Source organism: Mustela putorius, unplaced genomic scaffold (assembly GCF_011764305.1).
Source record: "Mustela putorius furo isolate JIRA1106 unplaced genomic scaffold, ASM1176430v1.1 tig00003853_pilon_pilon_pilon, whole genome shotgun sequence".
NCBI lineage: Eukaryota > Metazoa > Chordata > Mammalia > Carnivora > Mustelidae > Mustela > Mustela putorius.
In genome coordinates this window covers 67798470-67814200 of record NW_025422005.1, presented here as the reverse complement: position 1 = coordinate 67814200, position 15731 = coordinate 67798470, and the positions used below count along the sequence as shown (strand labels likewise).

At 38.0% G+C, this 15731-nt stretch overlaps 1 long non-coding RNA gene across 2 annotated transcripts in view; it reads right to left on the bottom strand.

Moving 5' to 3' along the window:
• The window catches only part of LOC101690468, a 300273-nt gene that overhangs the window by 199287 nt on the left and 85255 nt on the right, over positions 1–15731 (bottom strand). For both annotated transcript variants that reach the window (XR_006601791.1, XR_006601792.1), the window contains exon 3: positions 7094–7268. This is a non-coding gene — a long non-coding RNA (uncharacterized LOC101690468). The remainder of the gene's footprint in view (positions 1–7093; positions 7269–15731) is intronic.

Here is a 15731-nt window from a genome sequence, read left to right as displayed (position 1 = left end):
TGTACAGTTTTAGTTTTGAATAAGTATGAGCTATATCTCGGGTTACGATGTTCACATCCCCATAAGTAACAGGAGGATCAATAGTAAAAGGAAACCAGCAAATTGTAGGCTTTGCAGTAAATCTGAGGTATTATGTGGACATAATTTAAACAGTTGTTTTTCTTTTCCTGAAGAATAAACACATAATAGAAGGAAAAAAACCTGAGGCTCTAAAGGGATTATGCATTCCTAAATATTTTATAGCTGTGTTAAATGCAATGTTGTGCTTTAGTTCCACCGCTGAATATTTGCTGATGATCGTTTACTCACCAACTGAAAACCCAAAAGATGCTGTTTGAGGTTTTTTGTGCGGTTTCAGCCTTGGCCCTTCTGTCAGTGTTTTCACTACATGATTGTAAAGAGCAACTCTTTGCATGTGAGAAGACAGATGCTGGTGATTTAAGCAGGGAACACACCACAGTGCTTTTACTCAGTGGATATTTAATGATTTAGCTTTTAATGTAGTTCATCTTTCATAACCCTGAGTTCAAACAGAAGCAGCCGCTATTGGGGATGCAGTAATACTGAACTTCCTACCAATGACCTGGGAGAGCTTCTTTTGTAGTTTTAGCTACTGGACCTATCTGGCCTTTCCACCAAGCGTGACAATGGAAGGAGAGAAATAGTTTGCTTCCCGTCAATAGCATCCTGGACAGAATGTATAATTATGCCACATAAAGATTCTTAAATCAAAACTCCTTGTGTTAACATCACTGCAATGTTGGTGGATGAGACAACACACTTTATCTCATAAGCAAAAGAACACTGAGAAAACATGGAAAATCATGCTGAGTTGAAGTCTGTGAAAAGGGTAGAGGTGTCTCCTGCTGCAAACCTAGAAGACGAACTCATTTTCTTACAATTTTGACTTGATTTTATTAGTATGGGAGGTTTTTGGTAAGGTATTTGAAAAGGCTTCTTTCCTCCAATTTTAGAAGGTATCTAGATAAATATAGAGATATAGACATTTACATAGGTGGATGGATTGTTGACAGAGGACAGATAGAAAACTTAAAACAACAACTTAACAACTTAAAACAACAACAACAAAAAGCCTTTCACAAAAACTGAAGCATAGAAGATAGACATGAGATTGAAGTCTTTTGGAGAAAGGATGATATCTAATATGCTGATGAGAATTATGATATTAACGTTTTCAAACAGAGTGCTTTAAATGTGTATTTCCAATCCAAAGCATTATCTAATTTAATTATCTGTTTTCACTTTGGCATTATTGGTAAATGATCAAAAAGCAGATTATAGGCCAGTGGTTTCTTCTCTCTTTCTCTTTTTTCTTTCTGATTTTCTTTCCTTGTCTGTATATAATTTTAATATCTGTAAGTGAGTATTTACAAGAAAAGAAAAGGATTATGAACTTTCATTACAATCACAGGCCTACTGACAAAAACATTGCCTAGTTATGAGTGTATTTACTTTCTGGACTGCTTAGGGTAGATGAAGAATACTTTCCTTTTCCAGTAACATATTTCTAGAAGACAGTGAAGGCAGGTAGACCTTCACTGGTGAGATGCTTTCACTGTGAGACACATACTTTAGTGGTGTCAACTCTGATGGGCTTAGATGAACTGAAACTATAAGATGGACTCTCTCTGCCTCTTGACAGCATTTTTCGTTTATAAAGTGAGTCAGGTCTTTCCTCAGGGGATTTTCCTGTTTAAAGATGTTTCTTCATGGGCACCTGGGTGGCTCAGTGGGTTAAGCTGCTGCCTTTGGCTCAGGTCATGATCTCAGGGTCCTGGGATCGAACTCTGCATCGGGCTCTCTGCTCAGCGGGGAGCCTGCTTCCCCCTTTCTCTGCCTGCTTGTAATCTCTCTCTCTGTCAAATAAATAAATAAAATCTTAAAAAAAAAAGTTTCTTCAAAGGCTTTGCCCATGGTTCCAGAAAGCATTTGTATTTACCTCTATCCATCATTTGAAAACACTGTCCTAAAGGTTTTCATGTGTTTTCCAAAGTTTAAGGATGCTTAGTATTTTGGATTCATCATTCAGCAAGTAATAGATCATTTGCATAGCATTCATAATTATGCAATTATGACATTTAAAAAGATAAAGATTTTCTTCATGAGGTTGCTGCTCAACAGTCCTAAAAAGTGTAAATGTGCTCTACCTTACATTTTACTATTGTAAAGGTGTTGATCAAAAGTTTCTTTGTCCACTTTTGAGGTGGACTTCCACTGCTTGGTCTGGCCCTGGCTCCCAGTGCCCAGAATCCCTGCATTCTCTGCCTCAGCATTATTTGTGGAGGAACTATTTCAATTGTTTATTTATTTGTGCCTCCTAACAGAACCATATGTGGGGAAATGGCTACATTGGTCAAAATGGCTACATTGGGTCAAAATTATTATGATTTCATTTAAAAAGGAAAGATCGAAGTATATATTCTAACATGGAACTGTTTAGGTAAATTGCCACAGTTTGGAAAACAGGTATAATGGATCAACTTCAACAAGTTAGAAAGTTTGACTTGGAATCCTATCCAAATTCATTTTTTCGGCTTGGATACAGACAAGTATTTTATGAGGATTTTATTTCCCTATTTGCTCAATTCCAAGATTTATAGGAGTTCTAATTGGAACCATGGCAGAAATGCCACCACAAAACCAGTGGGGGGTTTTCTCCACAAAATTTTATTGTAATTGTTTCCAGGCCCAAGGGCATATTATCATGTGGAAATATATATTTTAAAACAGCATTTCAAATTTATTTAGTCTTTAAAATTTTCAAAATTAAAATCCATTTTTTGATTGTTTTTAGAGGGGGAGATGTTATGGTTCATTTTATTTTGATTGGTCCTAACATATTTGTTGGATAACCAGGTGTTGGACACAATGTTTTCACAAATAGCTAGAATGGTTTTCAGTCTTTAGTGAGCCGGATTATTCAGGTGAATGTTTTAGAGCACTTAGAGAATCTGAACATTTCAAAATTGTCTGTTACTATGAGCTGTTTGCAAGTGAGACTCTTAAAACAAGTTCTTTTTAAAAAGGGGGAAAAAAAAGTAAATGTGTATTGTTATGCAAAGAAAGTGTCTAAATGGTGCCACCTTTGACTGAAGGTTGCCCTTAGGCTAATATCAACTGAAATCTCCTAAAGCAGCTTGGGGATTACTGATTTATTTTAAACAACAACAACAACAACAACAACAACAACAAAACTTGCAAGAAAGAGAAACAAAGAACCAGACTTTTAACTACTGAGAACAAACCTATAGTTACCAGAGAGGAGGAGTCTGGGGGGGATGGGTAAAAGAGATAAAGGGGATTAAGCATACATTTATTGTGATGAGCACTGAGTAATGGATAGAACTGTTGAATCACTACCTTGTGCACCTGAAACTAATATAACACTATATATTCATTAAACTTGAATTAAAAAAAAAAAAACCCTTGAATTAAGAAAAATAAAAAGTCACCAGATCCTACAATGACAACATTCAAATTAGAAAAGGTTAGAAATATATCAGATTTTCTTTTCTTTCTTTCTTTCTTTTTCTTTTCTTTTTTTAAATTTATTTGACAGAGGGAGAGAGACCACAAGTAGGCAGAGAGGCAGGCAGAGAGAGAGGAGGAAGCAGGCTACCAGCCTAGCAGAGAGCCGGATGTGGGGCTCAATCCCAGGACCCTGAGGTCATGACCTCAGAGACTTAACCCACTGAGCCCCCCTGGCGCCCCTATATCAGATTTTCTTAATGAAATGACCTATCAACCTTAGTAGCAAGAAAATCATGTCTGGAACTCTTATTATGAAATAATAAGCCAACATTTCTAAGGGAGGATGATAGACCCTAATAGAAGAAGTAGAGGCTCGTCACAGATTTTCTAACTATTCTGACCTTAAATAATGTCATTCTGTCCACAACCCGTAACATGATGCTATATTACTGAAGGACTTATAGAGAAAAATAATTCATTCAGAGAGTTTGAAGTAAGGCATTATTGACATAAGAAGGAAAATAGATCTTACTTCTCTTACTCTTTTCTAAAGGCCTAGGTAAGATTTATATTAGGACCCAACGGAATATTTTGAGGGAAAATTACAAAAGAAATTGTTAAAAAAAGTACTTAGTGGAAACTTCTGAAAATTATTCTGTAAAATGATAGTTAAAGTAAATGACCAAAAATCCATCATTTCCCTCACAATAAATTATCAATTTAGAATTGGATGATGGCAATTGAAGTATTTTTCTTATCAAAATGTGAATTTAAAAAAAAAAATTACATTTAATAATCCCCATGAATCCCCATCCTTTTAGAGGGACAAAAAAATACTATAGTAGTCCTCATGGATCACAACAGATTCTTCTGTAATTGTTGAACACAATTCAGGAATATTTAAATTGTGTTTTATAGAGAAAAAATAATGAGGAAATAAAAGAAGATACATGTTGTACCTGGAAATTTAATTCTTAAAACAATGATTCTTAATGTATGTGCTAAAGACCACTTGCCTGAGAATTACCTGGGATACTTGTGAGAAATGCCACAGATTTCTGGGCTCTGTGCCAGATCTACTGAGCCTGATTCTAAGGGAATGAAATTCAGAACCTGTTTTACTACATACATGGTCACAGGTTCCTAGGTACGGACAACATGGACAACATTCAGAATCACTCTCATAATGGCACGTCTTCAGGCTATATGATCATTTAGGACCACTGGCCAAATCAAAGCAAACCGGTGGGATTAGGTGAACTCTGAAACATGTGGCATAAAGAGAAACTGAATGTTTTCTGTTGCATCCTTAAATTTTGGTAGGTTATCTTGCACATGGTAGACACTCACCAATATATGTGAAGTGAATGGATAAATGGAATTTTATCCATTAAATACAAAATAGATACGTTAGAATAGAAGATCACAATTAGAAATGTTTAAAGGATACTGATTATTTTATTTACTACAAGTGTATAGGAATATTTGGAGTATAGAAGATGAATAAATTACGAGGAGGTGGGAAGTGAGAGATGAGGGGACAGACTGAAATACAACTAGAAACTCTTTAGAAAGTTCTTGCTAATATAAGAGTTAGAGAAGTTGAATTTGCTAGCTATTTATTTTCTTAACTCTTACTACTCTTAATCAGGAAGGTTATTTAGGGTAGCACAGTGTAGTTTATATTTTTAGGGATAAATTAATTACACTTAAAAAAAAAATCAAGAACATGAATTGTCTTACTTACCCAAGTAAGATTACTTCCTTTTAGCAACGAGAAAAATGAGAAACTAACTTTTACATGTTTCTTCATTTACTTATTCATTCAGCAAATATTTACTGATTGACTACTGACTATTCTGCGCATAGTTAAATATGTTCCCTGGCCATTAAAAGTTCTTAGCTCAAAGTATTGAGAGGAATGGCTAAATCACATGACAGAGGGATAAGGGCAAGCAGAGGTCTTTAAACATGTCATGTCATATTTTGTGGATGATTAGCAGTGTATCAGGGGCTATAAGTTTCTTTCTAAAACCTCTGCATGAGTCTGCTTGGAGACCACATAATTTGATAGGTAAATACTTATTGAAGGTGAAAATCAAGGACTAGTTGCAGGAATCCTGTCTCCGTTGGTATTTCTGGGCTAGCCCAGAAGGAAACATTCCCCTCTCTATCACAGATGGTTACCCACTGAAGTCAGATGCTCTGATTTGGGTCATACTCATTGGGAGTATTTGTGAGCAAAAGGCATTAGCATGTACATCTAATTCTGTCTTTGTTGAAGTGAGCTGTCAGAGGCTTAATAAACATGAACTGGAGTGTTTACAGACCATCAGTAAGCATTGCAGCAATATTTCCCCTTTCTCTTATCATATCTTTGTTAAGTTCACCTCCTTCCCCACTATTGTTAAACTGGGTGTGTCCATATCCTGCTTCTATTGTAATATCGACTTAACCTCTTTGATGGTTGTGTCTACTTAATGAATGGACCAGCCCCTAACTGCTGAGGCCACCACTGCATAATTTTAACAAAGAGATTATATAAACACACACGCTGGTGTCTCTTACTTAAGGATGTGACGGTTAGATGAAGGTATTTGGCAATAATTGAAATCAGTAAGTCATTAAAAATTCTTCCGTGATACTACTAATTTGTTTGTAATAGTCTTGTAATTGCAGCATATTAAACAAAGACGAATGTGGGCTAGCCTACATGTAAAAAGTATCTGTCTTGTGTTTTCCAGCCAGCCACAGTTTTCCAGCCACAATTATAATTTCTACTTCTGGTACAGCTGAAATAAGGACTAAGGAAAGGAAGCTACATCCCCTGCCTTTGGCTGACAGGCTTCTAACGTACAGGTGCCTTTCCTGAAGGGTGGTCTTCCTTTGCACAATGTTTGTTGTCAGTTGGTAACATTGTGTAGTCTAGGAGAAATCCCAGAGATGCAGGTGCCTTATGAATACCCAGATGGGAAATGGAAGATGATCAGACTTCCTCTTAGACCCTATGAGTCAAAGGAATGACAAAAGATTTTCCTTTGAAACTTTGGAGAGCGACTGAATCTAAAATGTCTCGTATACAAATGACGATAATTCCTTGCACAAGCCTCTTTCTCAAAGACACGAAACCTGTCTGCTAGAGCTTTTCCCAAAACCAAAATGCAACCAGAGTCTGTGATGAGACTCAGCAGCTGTTTAACAGTGCCAGAAGCACTTACGAACTTCCACAACGCTTCCTTCAAGCCAAAAGAAAAAAAACAACAAAAAAACAACACAAAAACCCCAACCCTCCAAAGAGCTCACTTTGAATGCATTCACCACGGACTCAGAGGGAACAGTGCCCCCTGTTGATCCATGGCCTCAGTATTCTCAGCACCTGACGGGTCCTTCCCAGGCTCCCTTGCAACTGACCCACTAGCACATCCTGTCTCCCTCAGAGAGCTGGCTCTAACAGAGCTCTGAGGTGGTCCCAAGTTCACGTGTAAGCGTGCTCATATCATGCTCTATAATTTGAGGAAAACACATGAATTTTAATCAGTTTTTAAAACAACCAGGCCTCTCTTCTCATTTACTAGAATGGAAAAAATTTCACTTTTATTACCTTAAAGATGCCAAACAGTGCCATTTTATTACTGTGGGAAGCTGGAAGTCATTTCCGAACTCTTTTGGCAAGGGTGCTATGTAGAGCATCCAATTCAGCCCTTTAAGTGTCTTCTGAGAACCACCACACAAACTGTGATTTACTGTCTTCAGGAGTTAAAGGGACTCTTTCTACCCTGAAACCAAAGAAAGAAAGGTGAAGTGTGTTTAAGAGGTGTCCCATGAGACTTGCAAGAATATGAGTCAGTGCAGAGCAGGCCAGACATAGAGAATGTTTTGATAACCCACAAACATTTTCCAACTTGTAATTTTTAATTTGGTTTAAAAATTTACGTTGGTACTTTTCAAAATTGTGAGGACTTTTGTGCATGAGTCCATCTGTCTTAGGCCTCTCGGACAAACTTTTTACACCCAGTGGCTCTGTTTTCTTGCTGTTTGTATCCTGTAGAGGTTTAGGAACACATCTACTGTGAATATATAGTGTCAAAGTTTTAAAAATATTTAAATATATAAAATACATATGCATATATATTCATAAATGCATATAAAACACATAGGCATATATAAATACATATTTTATGTATTTATATTTATTTATACACACACATATTTACACACACACACACACACACTCTGATTCTGTGACAGTGCCTAAATTTTATACACAAATATTTGGCCCAACAAGAGTGGAGATTTTGCATATTTTCTCATTTACATAACCAAAAGATGGCAACACTCCAGTTACTTCTCTTGCCATTCAGTAGCAACCAACAACAATTTGAATTTATGTGTTCTAAAGCTGACTCAGATCTCTAATAGCTTAAAATTATGTAAGCTGCAGACTGCTATTGCTCTTAATTAAAATAAACTCCCACACATGTATATTTTGCCCCCAATGTTATTTTATTTGGAGACTTTGACCGGCTAGTTTGTGTAGTCATAAACACTAGGTCATTGAGGGCAAAAACATAGTGAGAGAGAAACAAGATATTTAACCACTAGTCAGAAAATACATTACACTGTGGTGCCTGACAAAGAGTAGGCTATCGACATCTGAAGAAATAATTGAAGGGATAAATTATACCACTTTGGAAAAATAATTAGTCTATCAGATCAAAAATGAAAAGCTGTTTAATAGTGTCAAAGGAAGTCCAGTAAACTCTTTTTCTTGACTAGAATCAGGAAACTGTTGACTTTAAGTAAAAGACCAATCTTTACTTGCCTTTATATTTTTAAGCTTTGACTAGTAATTGTCCAGTGCAACTCTCCAAGCAGTGGCTATATCTCTGGTTATAAACAGCCCCAAATCCTTTGTGGAAAAATTTTTCTCTGGTAATTGTACTCTAAACAGAGAATTATATTCATAAATGGTATCAGAAAGGCATCTGAAGGTAGCTTGTAATTTCTGTGGGTTTTTTGGGGGGGGGGGGCAAAATTAATGTTTTCTTACAATGTTGTGATTATTAATGAGGAAAACATTGTTTTTTTCCTTGTTCTGACAGGTAGGTAAATATAATCTGCCATTTGGAATGGCATAATATTAAAATACAGAGATATTATGTGGGTTATTCCTTATTAGGACCAGGAGGAAATATCTGTTGTGAAGTAGAAGATTCACACTTGGCAGTAGTTTAGGATTTCATGCTATTTTCATTGCTAAAATCTTGTAGGGGTAACAGAGGCTAAATCTTCAGGGACCATCTGCCAGGCAAATGGTGGAGAAAACTATGGAGTAGCTGAAGCTAGGCAGCCAAGAGTGTGATGCATCTCTTCTATCCAAAGGTATCTAGGGTGTCTGACTTCAGAGGAGTGAAATCCAGCTCCAAAACCCAAAATTTCCAAGAGTAAATTTACCACTAACTGGCTGAATCATAGTTAATGACTACTGAAAGGAAACACTAGCAGAAAGAACAGTATTCAAAGGTAAGATAGTAAAATGGATTTTTTTTGAAGACCTACACCCAAGAAGCTCTGTTCATTTGAAGTTTGGCCCATCCATTGGACGGATCCATGAATTTCCTGTCTGCATGTGTTAGGTGTCCTTTTCTATTTCCACCCCTGCATCTCTCATCCATCTTTCATCCAATCATCTCTCTCTTTCAACCAAGTATTTACACACTGTTTTCTTTCTTCGTTCCTTCATTCATCAATGCAACCTGTTTTGGGCACCTTCTACATGACGAGCGCTACTACCAGTGACCAAATGATGTGAAAGACGGAGTGCCTTCCCTCAAAATGCTTCAAGTCCGGTGGGAGAAAAAGTCAGGTGTATCAATACAGCCCAGTGTGACAGATCTCATTACGGCACGACTCTGCAAGGACAGAGCGGCTTGTAAATCACACTGATGACTCCGGGAAGGCGAATGGTAAAGCCAGATTTTAAAAGACAAGCAAGAAGAATGAGGTAGCTAGGGAAGAGAAAAGGTAATTCTGGACAAAAGATATGCATATGTAAAACATGTTCTTAATAATTGGTGTTCATTTATATTCGCAACATAATCATGTAATGAAATGCCACTCCTTTACGTACAGTGTGATATAATGATTCGATTAACAATGACCTGAGGAAGCAATAGAGCTGGTGGTTATTTATACTGTCTCTGGAACCAGACAACTTGGTCTAAATCCTGGCTCTATCCCTTTCTAGCTGATAACCTGGGGGGAAAGTACTCTACATTTCTAAGACTCAATTGCTCTTTCTTCAAGTTGGAATAATAATATTATGTCCTGTCCTGTATAGTGGCTATTACATTAACTTATGCAAGAAATACACCCGTATCTGTCATGAAATAATCTCTCAGTGTATATTAGTTAGAATGATATTTTTCCTTGGCTAAAATTATTGTATTGATAAGAATAGGGCTGAAAATGACAATAGTTTTTGTTCTGTTTTTAACCTTTTGAAGGTACGTCTGAGAGCTCTCAGGAGCTGAGATTTACTATGGTCAGAAGCCCAAGAAGATTTTGCCTTTTCTAAAACTTGAAACTGCTCGCAGCACGGGGAAGAAGGCACTGGAGCTTCTTTTCAATGCCCTGAGTTCAAATTTCATTTCTGTTGCCTTCTAGGGTCTTGGACAAGTTGCTTAATGCCTGTGCCGCATTTTCTTATCACACAAGGAGGCACTAAAGACGCCAAGATCTCCCTCAGGGAGGACCCAAAGGGATAACAGGTGTAAGTGTGGCTAGCTTCATCCAATGATTTCTTGCATCCTCCCCAAACTCCTTGAGAATGCTTAGAGAATGCATAATGGCTAATCTAAGGACTGTGAAAAAACATCTCTCCCAAAATACTTTCTATAGTTTGAGAGATCACATATAAATATTCTCTTCTGCATTCGCTAACTCTGGAAAACACTCTCGAATATTACTGCTGACTTTGATAGGCTGCCTTTGCAGCTTTGCCAGAACTTGCTCTGGTGGCTGCTATTCATAGAATGCCCTTGGATAATGTGATAGGTTGAATTCGAATTACTCCTCCAATCATTTCGGCAGGAATGATAATGGCAACTAAAATGGTCATCTGGAGAATGAACTGAGCGTGGACATCTTCTAATAAAATCTCTCTCTCTCTCTTTTGTCCTTAGAATAACCCAAAAACACATAAAATAGTGCTACTTGAATAAGTGAGCATTAAACATGCTAATATAAGATGACTTTCCTGGAGGTAGATAATATATACCTTAAAAGACCACTGATCTCAGGGGGAATACAAATACCAAATAGTTTTTTTTTCCCAAAACCTAAACCACAGGAAAACAGATGCTGCACTAGATCTTTCCTGGAATTATATTTTGGTTGACAATATTGTTTTAAGGCTGAGAACTCACCCTACCCAAGCAGTATATACAGTCTAGTTTTAAAGAAATTCAGCCTATCATCATGTTGCTAGTGCTATTAAAATCTTTGGTCTCTCCAACATCTTTTCTTCTTTCTCCCCCCCCCCCCCCCCCCCCCCCCCCGCGTCCTTATTACTTAATACTGTCACATCTAAGGCCAGAGCTCCTTAGTCTGCCTGAAGGAATACAGAAGTACCAGGCTGGCATAGCTTCTATTTTATTAATTTTTTTTTTCTTGCCTGCAACCTGATTTCTTCTGGGTCTGACCTAATTCCTTTGATGCCTGGGGCTCGGAGGCCTGTGTTAATCTACATCAGGGATGTATGGAGAAAAGCGAGACAATTGAGAAAAAAGTAAGCGAAAAAGGAGTGGCACCTGAGCAGGGGGACCCTTCAAAATCAAAATAAGCATTTTGAAAGCAGGACATTTCTGTTCTACCCCATCCTTTAAAGAGGAAACTACATTTACTACATGGCCTCAAATATACATTTCCCCCTTCTTTCTGATTCTTTAAACCCTGTTATGACCAGGACAAAACAGGCAGTGGCAGATACTAATTGTTAGCATCGTACAATAAATTTCGGTGTAAGGAAAATGCCCATTTATGAAAAAGAAGTCATCTTCTAGAAGTAAGATTGAAAGAAATCGTGTGTGCTGACTTTGATGGACAGATTATGCAATAGTCTAAGCTTTGTTACTAAGCTCTGGAACGTGCTGATATTGAGAGCTCTTTAGACCTGTCCACAAACTTACTGCTCCTCTGGGTCTGTTCCCAGTTTCTCCTTCCCTCTGGGAAGCAGTTCTTCTTCCTGCTCGAATAAGCGGTAGACATATTGTAGTCATTAATATCCCAAAAGCAGGGGGTAAAGGAGCAGATTTTCAATGTGTCTCTGCTCACTTGATTTTGGATTACTACGAATCTCAGAGAAGTGGGAAGGTGAAATTTATGCTTCCTTGGTAACAAATCACAGGTTTTTTTTTTTTCTTCTTCTTCTTCTTTGAGATGCTAAGAAGTTGTGATTTCGTTTGCATGGGTTTACCAAAAATGTGTGCGTGGGGGGGTGTTGTGTCCATATGTGATTTGATTAGTTACTGTTCCCAAAGCCATGAGTACACCTGCTCCCACCAAAAGAGACATAACTTGATCTAAAGCAGAAAAATGATCAAGAACAGTAATTGTTTTCAATACAGTAGCGTGCCTTGGTTCAGGGATATTTTCACTTCTCAGATGTTTCAAGTCATTTGGCAGTCAGCCTTCAAACTTGCTATTCATTTGGTCTCCAAACTCATGTCTCAAAGCCACATGACTATCTAATGTGCCATAAATAGAAACAAGACTCTGAATTTCAGGGCTAATACCCTTGGCCTCCCCTGGCTCCCCTGGCTGTCTAGCCTACGGGGCTTCTTGTTTCCGGATGTATTTGCCGATTCAAGTTCCTTATTTGGGTGTATTGTTTAAAACCATGTATTCTTCAGAGATTTAGTGCCACTCATTAGCATAAATCTGTGTACACTTTGTGTTCCTCTCCATGGTGATGGGTGTCTTCTTTATAGTCTCTTTTTATTTGCAATTCTTTCTCAGCGGTAGGCACAGCAGTGAGTGGAATGACCCTTCCCAGGTGCTTAGGAGGAAAGAAGAAGAAAAGGAGCTTGGGGTGCAGATAACTCACAACCTGGAAAACTAACATAGCCATAGTTGATAATGAATAGACTATTTGAGTATCAGTTTAAGCCATTAGGAATGATCACTTGTGTGTGTGTGTGCATTACTGCTATATTTTAACATACGCCCATGGAATCCACATTTTTCACACTGATGAAAAATTTTTGCAGTTAAATCTGAACACTGTTCCTAACTGATCTGGAAATGCCATTTCAAAACACTGGTTTGCCACATTATTTCCGATTGGATTCAAAGAATAGAATGTCATAGGGTGGTGCAAGGTATTGCTACTTTTCCTTGGCCCCTTGAACATAAACTAATGAACGTCTGAGAGCAGAAAATTCAGCTATAATTCAGGACCCCAAGCCATGCATTATAGTTTTTCTTTGGCAGAGCTATCTAAAACAATCTCATATTTAGTGGTTTATGTCCTCCAACTTTGAAATACATTGTAGTTTGAATGTTGGGCAGATAAAAGATTAATTCGCCTTTGTAAAATTGCACACCCTTGGGGGTGGTTGTATTTTATGCACAGGTGAACAAGAATTTTTTTAGCAGCAAGTCTACAGAGCTGACATTTTTAATGCTTTCTACTTTTCTTTCTTTCTTTCTTTCTTCCTTTCTTTTATAAAGCACAAGTCTAAGCTTATGAACATTAGATTCCCATTTTATTATTTTAAAATAATCATATAATAAATAAATAAATAATTTATTTGACACAGAGAGAGAGAGAGAGTGAGATCACAAGTAGGCAGAGAGAGAAGGGGAAACAGCCTCCCCGCTGAGCAGAGACCCCGCCCCCCATACGGGGTTCGATCCCAGGACCCTGAGATCATGACCTGAGTCGAAGGCAGAGGCTTAACCCACTGAGCCACCCAGGTGCCCCAGATTCCCATTTTAAATTGCTTGTTGAACTCTTTTTTTTTTGGTTGAATGTCATACTTTATGCAGGTCATAAACCAAGGTTAGGTGTAAACTTTGAATGTATATATTCAAAGTTTACACATACATAGGCTTCCCTTTTTATTATCAAGTCTAGTAAAGGGATCTATTTCTGCTTTTATTAACACATAGGATCCATTTCATAAAGGATGCTACCTATTGTGCTGAAATTAAAAAAAAATTAATAAGTGAACACCGTCATCATATAGTGCACCTAGGAGAGATTGCCTATTTTCTTGCTCTATTTTTGCAAAAAATGAAGAATCACGATGATTATCAATTTTATAAGTTTTCTGATGACCAATGTGAGATGCTGAATCCCTGAAGCAAGCTACCCCGAATACTTATCATAACCATTGGAACAATTATAAACACAAAAGATGCATGTTGCCCACGTGAGATCTGAACTCCTGATAAAAGGAAAACTGGACCTCTTCCTTTTTCCTGTCCGTGTCTTGGTTAACTGCCCCATTGTCCATAACTAATAGATAAAAAAGCGAAGAGGTGTTTCTGTAATCCAACATACAATGAAATAAAAACCCAATTGCTTGCATTTCTACTTGCTATGCTAACCCTTTTCTCAGATGATCTTGGCAGCTTTGCTTTCCTCTAATTTTGCTAACATCTCACAGTTATAAAAAAAAGTACGCACCCCCAACCCTCTGGCTCCTTCCCCTCCCTTCTTTTCCCCTTCCCGCTGTTTCATTACATTTTCTTATGTGCATACCATCAAGTCCTCTTGGACACATAATAAGATTTGTGCCAGACTATGTTTCTTGGCTTTAATGGTTAGTTAGCTTTCCAGAATACACATGCTGCTTTATACATGCTTTTATTACTGACATCATGAGAATGCATCTCTCCTATGTTTACAATTGGGTGTTCACCCTTAAATAAAAGCAACGAGATCAGGTTGTTTAAGAGAATTTTTGAAAAGCAGAATAAAAACAGCTGTTATCTGCTTGAACCATTTCATTTTCTTTCATGATCTGAATGATAATGATGTGTAGCAGTGGGCAGTCTCCGGCTCTCATTATACACCACACATCAGAGCCTCTTTCAGGTTGGAATTGGGTCTCTGTCCCAGAGTTCCAACAGGATCGTTTCAACCTCACTTCTAACAGGTGTTGGTGTTTGCAGGAGGGGGTGAAGGGCGGATAAAACACCTTTGCTTGTTCCCCACTGACCTCTGGATTCAGGAGGCTGGTTTTCATTGGCAACGTGGGTTTGAAAGTCAAGCCAGGTCCTTGCTGAAATCTCTCTCACCAGGAACAGATTACAAATATTTCCACATGTCAGACAAATGAACAATAGGGTGGTCCTTATTAATCAAAGCTCTCCTAAACCAAATACAGATGGTAGCAATGAACTTCTCTTCCATGAAGATTTCTGGACAGGGGAGGAAATCTATCTTGCAGGAACACACATTTCTTCCAGCAACACCAGACGAGGAATAAGGAGCTTAAACCAAATGGAACCCAAACCAAAACATGACAAAACAATAATAAATAAATACAATTTTTAAAAATCCCAGCCTTCTCAATGATCCAAACTGGAAGGTTGATTGAGCTTATTTCCATTCAACACTCCCCCATCACAAGCTGTTTCTGAAGATTCTGCGGCATTTGCCTAGAGACTGACAAGCTTAAATTGGTTTTAACCTCTGGAGTCCCCTTTCATACTGCAGATGTTGCTGATTGGGGCGCAGGGTTCTGCTTTCCCTAAAGTCAGTGATTTTCGGGCTGTGGTGGCATCTACCAGGGAGAAGCACAACTTCTCTCAGACAACAACGGTGTTTGTTATTTTTAATTAACAGAAAAATATCGATAGGACTCGTTGAAACTGCACTGTAGTCAAAACTTGAGAGTGAGGAGAGTCAGAGAAACAATTCTACTTAAAGAACAGCCCAGAGACTAGACCCATGGCGGCACCTCGTTGACCTGAGCCATGTTCCTGAAGCCTCTCGAGCAGCAGAAAACTGGGTTGGGGAATCTCCTGGGAACAAAGACTCCTTGGGACTTTCTGCATGACCAGGTGTTACTATTTAGGAAGAGTATATTTCAGATGTTTTAGCAAAATCGGTTCCACTTCTTTACTCAAGATTGGTGCTATTATGGTCTGGTTCAGCCCTTCAAGGTGAGGGATCAAAAGATGCTGAGATGCCTCTCAGTTCACGCCTTATCTCAAAACAGTGTTAA